The sequence below is a fragment of the Artemia sp. Qi Xiang Cuo genome, chromosome 1, assembly GCF_049724085.1.
Source record: "Artemia sp. Qi Xiang Cuo chromosome 1, ASM4972408v1, whole genome shotgun sequence".
NCBI lineage: Eukaryota > Metazoa > Arthropoda > Branchiopoda > Anostraca > Artemiidae > Artemia > Artemia sp. Qi Xiang Cuo.
Window position 1 is genome coordinate 6,100,171 of NC_142794.1, and position 13,888 is coordinate 6,114,058.

General features: G+C 34.2%; 1 protein-coding gene across 1 annotated transcript in view; it reads right to left on the reverse strand.

Moving 5' to 3' along the window:
- Positions 1-13,888, reverse strand: part of LOC148955957 (uncharacterized) — a 197,263-nt gene that overhangs the window by 143,670 nt on the left and 39,705 nt on the right. The window contains exons 2-3 of the mRNA XM_089085956.1: positions 5,559-5,706; positions 1,584-1,646 (exon numbers count right to left, since the gene is read on the reverse strand). The gene's annotated coding sequence lies outside the window, so the exon portion shown is untranslated. The remainder of the gene's footprint in view (positions 1-1,583; positions 1,647-5,558; positions 5,707-13,888) is intronic.

The window sequence follows — 13,888 nt, forward strand, 5'->3', positions numbered from 1 at the left end:
ACTATAGCCAACCCAGCTTCATATGGGTACCCAGAAATCTGGGAGGGTGGGGGACACGACAAGCTCTCGATGATTTACCCGCAACTACCCATAGTACTCCCGATGGAAGGCAAAAAATCAGGAGATCGGTGCCTTGACTACGCGGATCATTGCCTGCATGCGAAAAAAGTTTTGCTTGAAGGAATCAGATAACATTGATAAGATAATACCTCCAACAGCTGAATGTACAACAATGGATACATTGTTCAACAATGGACATTGCCTTCTTCTTGAAAAAAAGCGGTACACGGATAGAAAGCTCCTAAGAAGTAGCTGAGAGGCAACAGAGTTATGAAGCACAAAATTCGAGGGTTGCTCAATTTATCTAGAATGAGAGATCCAACCAGTGAGTGCCTCGCAAAAGAACAGCCGAAACACAAATTTCTAGGAGGCTAAGTTCATCAGCCCTTGGGATAGCTTCATTTATAAAGATGAAGTAGAGGTATAGGCGTGAAGTCTTTGATTAGGAGATAATCAAAACTTCTTTTTGCTGCATTACGGCTTACCATTTTTTATATCCAAGGGATAAGTTTGAAAAATGGGGAAGCATTTATAATACAGGGGAGCCTGTCCTTGTGACAACTATATTGGCGAGTAAAACATTGGTTAAAAGCTGTAAAAGGTTTCCCAGGATTTTCATCACATCACTTATGATTTTTCAAACAATAGTGAAACGTAAAAAAGTTGGTAATACAGCTTAGTCATTTCTAAGGCTTTGACTAAAGTATTAAACACAGAGATAAAAGTAATATGTTTGTTGCATAAATAGTACACAACTATTTCCTTTCTGCTATCATTGCTGCCATTTCCTTTCCAGATTAACTCTATCACATGAGACGTAAGCATTTATGGAGTAACTCTTGAGCATAACACTCAAGAGTTACTCCAATACAAAATGGGAACATACACAAAGAAAGGCAAATCTCACTTTCTTCTTTTCTTATTAGAAAGCTTCCAACCTAATAAATACAACATCTAAAATACAAGGATAATAATTATTTTTAGGTCTTAATTCAAAGCACTTACGAAATATAGAGGTTCTAGTGCCCTTTTTAAGTGACAAAAAGATTGGAGGGCAACCAGGCCCCCTCCCCCTTTCAACATAGGCAATAGGTTCAGTTACCTTGTTGTTCCAAGAACCCAACATCTTAGCCGTTTCTTCGATTAGTCAGATATACTTAGGCTCCCTTAAACAGCAATAAATAAGAAAAATATATTGACATTTGCATTTGATGATTTATGATTAAAATCTTTACAGAGATGGCGGAAGAGTATGGACAAGATCTGAAACGTGTTGAATTCGAAGATCAGTCTTGGCTTGGATTGCAGACTAGAAGTCGTAAGTTGATAATAAAGATTTTTTTTTGTCATAAAAAGGAAAATTATAAAATTTTTCTTTTCAGTTTGACTTCAGCTCGTCAGGGCTGAAGTCACATTCTTCTTTTCTTATTAGAAAGCTCCATAAACAAGCTGGCAATATCAACCTAATAAATCCAAAATACAAGGAAAATAATAATTTTTAGGCCTCAATTGAAATCACTTACTTTCTTGATTTTGCAGTTGAAGTGCCAGCGCCTCATCTTCGTGAACAATCCACTCCTTGCGAACTGAAGGAAAGAAAAACATTGAAAGAAAAACAAAGAAATTTAATATAACAGAATTGGTCTAACTTTTTCATGAAAATAGAAGTATATCCAAACAAATAAGTTTTGTTCCCCTAGACTTAGGCCTATTCAAGAGTATGCTTTAAAACCGTGATTTCCCTGATTTTTCTTTTTGTTGTTTCAAAGTTAGGAAGTTTTTAGGGAAGTGCACATTTTCGACAGTGTTGTCACGTTGAGTCAATAAATAAAATTATTAGTGAAATTTTATAACTTTTTCCGTCTGTAAAAACCCAAACGTTAGCAATCTCATAATTCTGAAAGACAACTGCGCCTTCAAAGGAAAGCGACACCTACTTAAGCTGTTTGATACCATATGTTGTAGCTTACATTTTACAGATTTGTTCACCCACGTTTCCTTTTTTTAATTTGGCCCCCACTACAACCAAAAACCCTACAACTGCGTCTGGAAGTCTTTTTCACTGAAAAGGAACTTATCAATTTTCTTTTTTAAGATGTATATGATTATGTAAGAAAGTATCAATTTTTTCCTTTTTAAGATATATATGATTGTGTAAGTTTTCACTTGACTACTTCTAAAAATTCTTATCTGACTTTCACTGTCCTTGGAATAAGATGAAGAGCGTGGAAGTGGCACATAAAATGGAGACATTTATTGACCGTTTGAAATAACACTTCTTTTCCATATTTTACTTAATTTGGTTATTGCCTAAATTCTAGGGTTCTTTTTGGTTTAATGTATGAACTGAAATACGAATTTAAAAACAAATGCCTAGCTTAGTGGTGTGTTATTCAAGATATACCTTTTTTAATGCCTTACACCCCCCCCTCAAAAAAAGGAAAAATTACCTGAAAGTTTCTGACAAATTACCCATTCCTAAAATTCCCATTTCGGCCAACGTCTGTTGAGAAGAGTATTGAAATATTCCAAAGAATTTATTCCAATCAAATATTCCAGAGAGATTTGTCATTTGTATTTGTGACATTTCTAGAAATTTGATATTTTTCCGAAGAATTTGAACTGAATGCTAAAAATTCCCTTTAATATAATCGTCTGTTTTTGTATGTAAAATTTTAAAGTATTTTCTTTTTTTGCTTTTTCCTCAATTTCAGTGGAAAACTGAAAATTGTTGAAAATTTTACTCTCAACTAGCCGTAAACCATGCTGGACAACATGCACAAAACAGAAAAAAATGTAGCACATACTTTTCTGCAAAGATGTGACTCCCCCCCCCCTAGCCAAAAATTCAAAGTTGCCCTGTCCCCCTCCTCCCAAAAAAGAAAAAAAGAAACAAACTGAAAGTTTCATACCGATCCTCCAGCCATGAGACAAGATAAATTAACTTATCAAAAGTAGAACTGGAAATACTCATTTACAAAAGGAAAAGATGACCCTCCCCCCCTCCTTATGTACAAAATGAGAAGAAGAAGAAACTCGAATAATTCAACCCAGTGAAAAAAGGAAGGAAAATATACAGATATTTCGGTCAAGACCTCGTCTCGACTGTCTGCACAACCAATTAGCACAAATAAGACAATCTAATATCAATATTTAATCCACAAATGCAACTTTTACCCAAAAAGGAATTTATTCTCATTATTAGAACCTTTGACAAATAACAAAACGTCAAGTGTGAGGCTCGAATTCCCAACTCTATGATTAAAAGTATTGTTGGCCATGGGCTCAACCAATTGAGCCGTTTGGGCTTGATTAGTTGGTTTTACATCTTACATATGAAAATAAATGGGTTTCCCATAGACAAATTTTCTCCAAAGTTTAGAGACACGACCAAATATCAAACAAACCACGTATGTTCAGCCAAACCATTAGAATCAAAACTATTATATTAAAAAACCATTAAAAAAAAACCATTTCCACCAGTATGCAGATAAATATTCTCGTCTCAGGCATTATTCACTGGTTACCAAAATAAAAGTAAAAAGTAAAAAAATAAAAGTAAAAAGTAAAATTAATGTAAAAGAATTTTACATTAATTGATGTATAAACTGAACCATAATACTTTTTGATGATTTTTTATTCTTCAGGATATAGAAATCAATTACAAATGTAAAAGAATACATAATCGACTGTAATACAAAAGAAAAATAAATTGGAAACAGAGAACCAAGAAATATAAGACAAAAATAGCATCAACTATATCAAAAATGATTACCATAAGAATCTTTATGACAAGATAGTAAGCAGGGGCGGCAATTAAAGGAAGGATACGTTTTGGAAAAATTTTCTTTGATTAAAAATAGAAGAAAACAAAAATGCCCCTCCCCTCGATATTTTTTCATTGAAAATAACGAAAAATATTTTACCCTCCCCCCTCCAATTTTCGTTCATTGGCACCATTTTATGATGAGACTACAATGAACACAGAAGAGTTTTAATATTGTCTTGTCATAGCTCATGGAATTTATGTTTTCCCATCAATTGCCTTACTATTTCTGCAATGATTGATAGACTGCAATGCATCGGTCAAAGGTGGAAACTGAAATGAGGGCACAGAAGATATAACTTGTGTCCACCTCCTTGGAAAGACCTCTTCCTCACACAAAAACCGTAATGATCTTTATCTCCTTTCTCGTTTTTCTCCCTAGTATCGAAGTTAATTTTACACATTCCACTGATACCAAGAAGATTCTTCTAGTATTTATAAATATCATTGATCATTTAAGCATTCATTTTTAATCTGTTTAGCTTTTGAGTTTAATTTTTTCCCAGACAACTTCTCTCTATCACAGGACAACCATTTTTTTTTAAATATGACAAACTCCTGATCTTGCTTTGCGGTAGTTCATTTTATTAATTTGTATAGATAGCACACAAGTCTAGAGACAGTCCTTGGAAGCAACTTAGTTTCCGCCACTGCCACCACCTTTATCTATATGTGTTATAGGTTTTGGAAGACAATCTTGCAAACTGCATTAGTCTGCCATAATAAAGAATAAAAATAAAGAAATGAAGAAAACGAATAGGGTTTTACAAGCAACTCAATTTCCGCACTGCCACCACCTTTATCTATATGTGTTATAGGTTTTGGAAGATAATCTTGCAAACTGCATTAGCCTGCCATAATAAAGAATAAAAATAAAGAAATAAAGAAAACGAATAGTTTTACAAGCAACTTAATTTCCGCACTGCCACCACCTTTATCTATATGTGTTATAGGTTTTGGAAGATAATCTTGCAAACTGCATTAGCCTGCCATAATAAAGAATAAAAATAAAGAAATGAAGAAAACGAATAGGGTTTTACAGGGCCAACAAAATACTAGACACAACAAGATAAATATTTTGGAAGTATGGCCATTTCCCTTTTTAGTTCGATGTATGTACAGTATTGAACAAGAGCATTGTTTTTTTGTTACTTGTGGATATTGCTGAATGGCTTGCTTATGGGATTATATCTTTTGGCTTTTAATTTTTCAATTCTGCTAATTTTGATTTTATCTGTTGCTAGTTTTTTGCCGCGTTGATACATTTTTAATTCTTCTAATTTGGGTTTCTTTCTTTTTGCTTTCCGTGTTCATTGTTTTTGTCATAATAGTAATGTGCCCCATATCCCCTCAGCATTGCTTAGTCTAGCCACTTAGCACTACTTAGTCATACTTACTTACGCCACAGCATTACTTAGTGAATTTATTTAGTCTAGAGTTACAGCACAAACTTCTATAAAGCTCCATAGCTCTAAACAGGTCAACAACAGGAGTGGGAGGTACTTATAAGGTACTTTTTGAGAAGGTCAGACAAAAAATACTTTTCTAGGCTTAAATTTTTAGGCAGGTAGTGATTTGTATTAACCTTAAGGGTTTAAATTGACCTTTGGCAAGCTATTATTATTTCTACTTAGGTGTAAGTAATGTAAGCCATCTTAAACATGAAACTTACCAGACTGGACAATCCCCGCCCTTGGCAGGGTCTTTCGGCCAGGTTTATTCACAATATCCATCTTGTTTAACTTCTATTCATCAACTTAATCTGATGGAACTGAAACTAGGTTCTTGTACTTAAGTAAAAGAGAAACCATGATGACTACCTAAAATGTATTTTATATTAAGTGTACTTGATTATTTTAATTAAGTATACTATTCATCACCTTAATTTAATTAAGTATGTTTAATTAAGTATATTAACTAAATTTAATTAAGTAAACTATTCATCAACTTAAACTGATGGAACTGAAACTGGGTTCTTGTACTTAAGTAAAAGAGAAACCATGGTGATTACCTAAAATGTATTTTATATTAAGTGTACTTGATTATTTTAATTAAGTATACTATTCATCACCTTAATTTAATTAGGTATATTCAATTAAGTATATTAACTAAATTTAATTAAGTATGCTATTCATCAACTTAAACTGATGGAACTGAAACTGGGTTCTTGTACTTAAGTAAAAGAGAAACCATGGTGATTACCTAAAATGTATTTCATATTAAGTATAATTAATTATTTACTAAGTATATACTAAGTACTAAATAGTAAGTATTTACCAACAACTTTAACAGGCTGAATAAAATCTATTCACACAAGAAAGGTCAACCAATTCAAGACTTAGACACAGGGGCACAAAGAAATAGACATATATAAACAGAGGGAATACAGACCTCGCTAGCAAATGATACCAATAAAGGATATGATGTGATTTACTAGAAAAATCTCTAGAAAATTGCTGTAGAACACAGGCAGATGGGGAGACATGATTTGCAAAACAGTTCATCTATTACCCTTTCTTTGTGATTGATTTTTATGTGTGTGCGTGTGTAAAGCAGGATAATGACTAAAAATACACACATGGGAGAATCCCTCCCCCCCCCCTTCAATAGATTAGTTAGAAGAATTATCTTATATAAACATCAAAGATTTTGGGCTTAAAACTACATCCCTCTTTCTAAATGTTGACCCCCTCCCCTTCTGTTAAATAAGAAAATTTTAGAGATATTTCCCTTGTATAAAGTATCTTATACTTTTAAGAGAGCTTACTTCCAATTCAAAGTAAATTAGAGAACAACAAGGAAATTAACTTGTCAAATTTTGATAGCAACCTCTTTTGGACTAAATTATTCTTGATAAATCCCAGCCATACTCATAAAAATATTCTTATCTGTCAGAATTGTGGTTAGATAAACTTCCCCAGATTATATATATATATATGTATATATATATATTATATATATATATATATATATATATATATATATATATATATATATATATATATATATATTTATATATATATATATATATATATATATATATATATATATATATATATATATATATATATATATTATATAATTAGAACAATATAGAGTAGAAGAGTAGAGTAGAATATTTTTATTTATAACACGTACATAAATAAATTTGGTTTCTGAAAATAGTGTTTCTGAGATCTCCCTTAGATTTCCTAGTTTGTCAAAGCACAGCCTCCTCCTCAATCTTCTTCTTTCGGGAGTATCTGTCAGTATTCGACAGGCCCCTTTTGGTTGGCCTATGTTTGTGGCCTTTCTGGGACGAGCTTTAGGATGTGGTCTTATTGTGGCAGGCAAAACATTCTGGTTTGAAGTGCAGGTGATTCCTGAACCATGAGGGGATCCACCCTCCTCTTCTGATTCTGAGGATAGCAAGTCTTCATCTCTTGGTACCAATGTAGGCTTATTCAGTGGTCTATTGGTGACAGCTGATGGTGAAAAATCGTCGTCGACAAAAATGTAATCATTAAATGGGCAAATACCTGTTGCTCGAAGCACTGCAGTGATGTTGTATGGGGTAAATGAAAGTGGATAAGTAACACCAAGAAACTGCGGAATTTCGTCCAGAAAAACTGGAATACCTGAATTGTTGACCATCCAGTTTGAAATGGCTTTGTTGTAATGGGATTTGAGAGAGTAGAACACTCCAAGATCAAGTGGTTGCAGTTTGTGCGAAATGTGTGAAGGCAAGGTCAAAAGGATTACATGATTACTTTTGGATAACTGAATAGCTTCAACAGATAAATGGGACTCATGATTATCCATAATAATTAACTGTGGCAAATGTACCTTCCGTGCCTACGCCCATGCATGGGACATGTCCCAAGTACCAAAACTTGGGACAGTCCCTAGTACGGAACCTTATATGTCACTGCAATCATGTAATTTTTCTCAACAATTATGACAAAAACACATAAAAAAAACTGATTCTAGTTCATAAAGATTCTAGTCGACAAACCAGAACCAGTAAATGATTACTGTAAACCAACATTTCCCAAGACACTTCATGGAACTCCACAAAAAATTTTTGACATCTAACCTGAAATTTTTGATCTTTCCACAAAAGAACAAAATGGCTACTGCCAAATTGAAACCTCTGCAGATGTCATCTTATAGAGACATACTTCCCTACAATTATTTGGGGATTTTTCGCTAGATGGCTTCACTGTATGTTAAGCCCGTCCCAAGTATGGAGGTGTCCCAAGTACGGGGCCTTCCCTCTACCATATATTGTCTCTGCCCAATAAAGTGCAACAAAATAACTTCACTTAAAAAATTTCAATTCATTCCAAGCCATCTTGGAATCACAGGAAACACTACAGTCCATGAGGCAGCCAAGAGTGCATCTCACCTCCAATATACAAGTCACAGACCAATCCCCTTCAGGGATACTTTTTTTCTAATTGGCTTTATTTAGCATAGTGAATAAACTGCTGATGAGATATAAGAACAAAATGATGATTACTCTTGTACATAGCATCTTCTAATCTGTCAAAAATGATTTGAAATATAGTGGTTGATACCAAAATATGTGCCCTACTCCATCTAATGGGACCAGACATAGCAGCAAGCTATGAAGACTACTGATTAACAATATCAATTGAAAAAAAAGTAACTGTATGCATCCATTCCCTCTCTAAAAGAAACACTATGATAATAGCATGGGTAGTAACAGTCACTTTCCCTTTCTTTCATAGTATCATCTTCTCAACTGTGACAGCTACACCCCCCCCCTCTTTCCCCAAATGAGCCAAGATATAACCGTAAGATATATTAATTTTTTTTAAGTTTTTTTCCTAGGGAAGTAAAGAGCAAAGTTAACACTTAAAACGAAAAAAAATATTACTTCACAGTCAATCTAGCATATATCAATAAAACTAGGGTAACTTAACCAACTTATAATATTTCCCTATGTTTGCATGATTATAGAAAACTAGCGTTTTACTGAAACACAAAACAATACAGAAAATTTGGTACAATAAAAGCAAACCTTTTAAGGACAGTATTTGAGAACAATGTAAACTTTTAGGATTGTTGCTTCATTTTGTTTCATTTAATTTGTTATCATTTCAGCCAAGGATTGGATTACCAATCCAGTGCATTTTAGGATTGTTCCTCTTTTTCTTTTTTTTTTGTTATCATTTCAGCAAGTCCAAGCTTTACACACTGAATTATGACCTCTATTAATCTGATTTAATCTATTGGATTTTGTAGGACCATAATTGCACAACTTACAGCCTTCTTCCCAGGGTCATGTGACCTGTCATCACTGTAAGCATAGTTATTGGATCTTTCAACTACCATGCTGCAAAAATGGCTATCTTAAAGTTTTGATTGGACAACCTAAGGTTGTCTTTTGGGGAGGGAGGCTAGCTACCCTTCAATCTTCTTGGTCACTTAGAAAGGGCAATAGCAATTTTAATTTCAGTTCTAATTAGCCATTTAACATCATTCTAAGATGTTCAGGTAATACAATAGCCTTGGTAAAAAAAAAAAGCAATCAGTGCTACCCATGCAAAAAAGCGATTTTCCTTTTTTTAAAGTGCAAGATTCTTACTACCCTATACAAGGTTTTTGACCCATTGAGAGCTCTCCATTTGAGAGCTTTAGGGTCCTCTGGACTTGTAGTGCTCTTCAGTTGATGACTCCCAGTTGAAGCTCAACTGCTTCTTCTCCCACTCCTTGTCAAGTTGATGTTTGAAAGACTGGATGAAAGTAATCCTGACAACAGAGTCCTTCAATTCGTTCCATTGGCTAGTAACTCTTCTTGAAAAATACACTTGACAGATTCTTGATCTGAAGCTTAATTGTCGTACCTTCTTTGAATGTCCTCTTGTGAGATGATGGCTGGTACTGTGGTTGCCCTTGAGGATGGTGGAGTCTTCCTTTTGGAGTTTATAAGTCAGCAGGATATCACTACGCATGCGTCTGTAGAAAAGGGTAGGTAGCTTGAGCTTCTTGAGACGTTCCTCATATGAAGCCAACTTTAGGCTTGCACTTTGTTACTCGCCTCGGGACATTTTCAATGAGCCTAACATCTTGCCAGTAGGAAGGACCAGAGCCAAAATCAAGATGAGGTCTAATTAGAGCCTTAAAAAGTTGTATGAATATTGTTGCCTCTTGGCTACTGATGGTCCTTTTTAGTATGCCAAGGATGGAGTTTGCTCAGGAGACAACATGTTGGATGTGGCTGTGGAACCTCAGCCCCTCATCAACAATCCCACCAAGGTCCCTTTCTTTTTCTTTTTTCACCAGATGGTCCTTTGTATTAGTGATTGGATTTAAAATTGAACACATAGACATTAAGTTATTAGGTCCAAGGTGCAAAATACAGCATTTGCTTGTATTGAATTGGATAAGCCAGTCTTGAGTCCAATTCTGTAGCCTGTTTAGATCTTGTTGAATTTTGTGTGAGTTAAGCGGCGTCCACAAGTGTGTCTAGCTAGAATCCCATGTCTAGACACGTGTCGAGCCAGAATCCAATGTCTAGGCAACGACTGTTCACATATAAAATTCGGTGCTTAGCTAAAACTACAAATTTAGTTTAAAATTGTCATTTCTAGCCAATCAACAGAGCTTATGCGGGCAAAACTTTCAAATATTAAAATCTCTATTTTTACTGTCACAAGCTAATGGATGAGATAAGCAAAACAATTGCCTTAGTGTGCTTCACTATTATGTCTTGTGTTGTATATTTGCCTAAAATGAAAAAAACAATTAATGAGAAAACAAAAATTAAATTTCAGTTTACAAATGTAAACAAAAATGATGAAAATAGTGGATCTTGACACATTCTGATTGGCTGTAATCGAAAATCCTAGACATTGAGTTCTAGAGGCTAGAACTCAATGTCTAGCCTAGCGCCTTGTCTAGCGTGTCTAGCTAAGCGCCGAATTTTATGCGTGAATGGTCGTTGCCTAGACATTTGATTCTGGCTAGACACATGTCTAGACATGGTATTATAGCTAGACACGTTTGTGAACGCTGCTTTAGCAATGCCAAAAAGTTTAGCATCATCAGGAAACAAACGTATATTGTTATCCACATTATTGGAAATATTGTTGATATACATCAGGAAAAGTGTTGGGCCTAATACAGTTCCCTGTAGTATCCCACTCATTACTATGACCTAGTTATAGTAGATTGGCTGGCCAGCTGTCTCAAATAAACAGACTTTCTGCTTGTGGTTAGTGAGAAAATTCATCAGCCAGGCTATCAGGGATGTATTGATACCAGCAGCAGATAATTTCAAGAGAAGCCAACTATGAAGCATTTTGTCAAAGACCTTGGCAAAGTCAATGGTGCAATTTTTATTTTTGTCTGGCACCATTTATGAGGGGTTCTAGGCTCTTATTTAAAATCACCTTAAATTTGTTTCTGCAATAGACTTTTATTGTAACAAAGAACCCTCAACCACTCAGGAAGACTTCAACGAGCTTCCAAGATGGTTTGAAGACTGGAGCCTACAGTTGAATGCAACCAAATATAAAGTTCTTCCTCTTAGCCAAAATATCCCCAATGAATTGTATACTATTGAGAACAAACCTATCCATATGCAAGCTCAAGCTGTAAAAGCAAACCAAGCCCTTGGGTTCATCAAGAGGACTTTTACCACCAGGAAGCCATGTGTGGCAAGAAACTCTATAAAGCATTAGTCTGCCCACATTCAGGTTGTGGTATTATTTGACATGTCCCCAATGTAAATGCATGCTAAGACACTAGAGAATATTCAGCACCTAGCCACCAGGTTTGTACCATTATAAGGAGCATCTTTAATTCTTAAAACTTGTAACACTGGCATTCAGAAGAAATAGAGGAGATATTATCATGACTTACATGTTGCTTGAACATGCAAGCCTATGTTAAGTTTTCTCTTCAGTACCACCAAGGAACACAGCTAGAAAATGCAGGTCTCCAGAAGTCTGCTATATGTGCATCAGAACTTCAACACTGTTTAACTGTGGAATAATCTCTCAGACACCACTGTTTAATGCAAGACAACCAATTCATTCAAGAAAGAAGTTAATCAGAACAAGACAAACATGGAATGGAAGCTGGCCTGGAATGTTGCCAAACCTTAATAAGATCAGACCCTTAGGAAGATTCTCCAAAGGAGGTTAAACTCCACCTTATCTCACTGGCCAACGGACATTGAGGTAATTTATTATTATTTAGATTATATTTATTGATATTTTATTATCTTTAATTTTATTACTTTACTTAGGCCTATATTTTATCACTATTTTCTTAATTTCATTTATTATTTTACTGCTTTTTTACTAAGTGATTCTCCATTTTGTTTAATTATATCTATATTATTATTTGAAATTCTTTATTTAATTGTTTAAAATAATTATTATTAATTATTTTATTTATTTACAAAATAACAGTTGTTCATAAGACAGTCTTTGACCACATGTTATAAAAATGTTACAGACAGCATTTTGTTTCAAACAAAATCATCCAAAATTCTTAAACCATGACTTTTATTTTTATGCCATGAAATTCAAATGCAGGCAATATTATAAAACAAGGAAATTATTTTTTGTAGAAATAAATAAAATTGAATAAAAATGGAAACAGCTGGAATAACTACAATTATTTGCACATATTAAAAAGTAAAGATTGTTTTCTTAACACATTTCTGTCTAAGGAGGGCAACCTCTACAAAGATTTTTTCCTAAATTTAAGACACTGATTTACGAATAGCCTGTTTGAAACCTTATAAATCACAATTATGCAAAGGTGCAGTTTCAAAATACTTTTCTTGTTCCTTAATTTTGCAGTAGATCTATTAGTAAAAATATCAATTTTAAAATGCAAAGGTTGAAAAGATCATCATAGGTCAGGGTAAATTTCCCAACTAACTCACTAGGCTAATGAGATTCCTAAGAAATAGACATACCTTTAGAACCAGAATTTTATCATGAATCCACATTCATTTGCATTGGAAATTAACTTTACCCCCCCCCTTGATGCACTAATATACACCCAGCATCATAATGTTAGCCTAGGCTATAAATGCAGTGAATTTCCCATCATTTTGGACAAATTGTTAAATGAATTTGAAGAAAAGAGTGACTTACAGAGAATCCAGGGTAAAGGTCTAGAATATTGGCTCTCCAGAAAATGACATGCTAGAACAAAAAGAGAGACAATTTTAGATTGCTAATTTGATGGTTTTGTTTGTATTTTTGAAAATCCTTTCCCAGCTGCCCTTTAAGGGTCTCATACAGCCCTATGCTATAAAGAAACTACCAAATAAAATGAAAGGATTCTTACATTTTTAATATGAAGGAAGCATTAAGAACCATATTTCCTTGCTTCTTTTCTCATTTTTATCTGTTTGAGCCAGTTTTCATCAATTGTTTATTTTTATTTACATAGCCTAGGGTTATATGAGACCATAGGAAGGAGGGGGGCTGGGTATGAATAGCCAAAAAAGCAACCCCCCCAAAGAAAAAAAAAATAGAAAGAAAAAAACCCATAAAATTTGTAAACCAAGAGTGTCTCTCTTTTTGTTCTAGCATGTTTCCTTCTGAAGAGCCACTATTCTAGATATTTTCCATAGCAGTATATGCACCTGTAAAAGTAACTGATGTAGATGTAGATAGCCTCAGATAAATTTTCCTGACACTTACAGGAATAAATAGACAGGGTCCCAGGTAGAAGTACAGTAATTCTATTACGAGATTTTAATGCCCAGGCAGGTAGAAATAGGGATAGATGGTATTATAGCCTAGGTAATTTTGGTGTAGGAAAAGAAAATAGCAATGGTTACAGACTGCTGTAATTTGATAGGTATAACAATCTAGTTATAACCAATGCAATATTTGATCATAAAGTGTCCCATAAGTTAAAATGGTATCCACATGATTGTAAGACAGCAAATCTTATTGACTATATTATTAAACACAAGACTGGCAGGATCAATACAAAATAATAGGGTAGCCTATATAGGAGTGC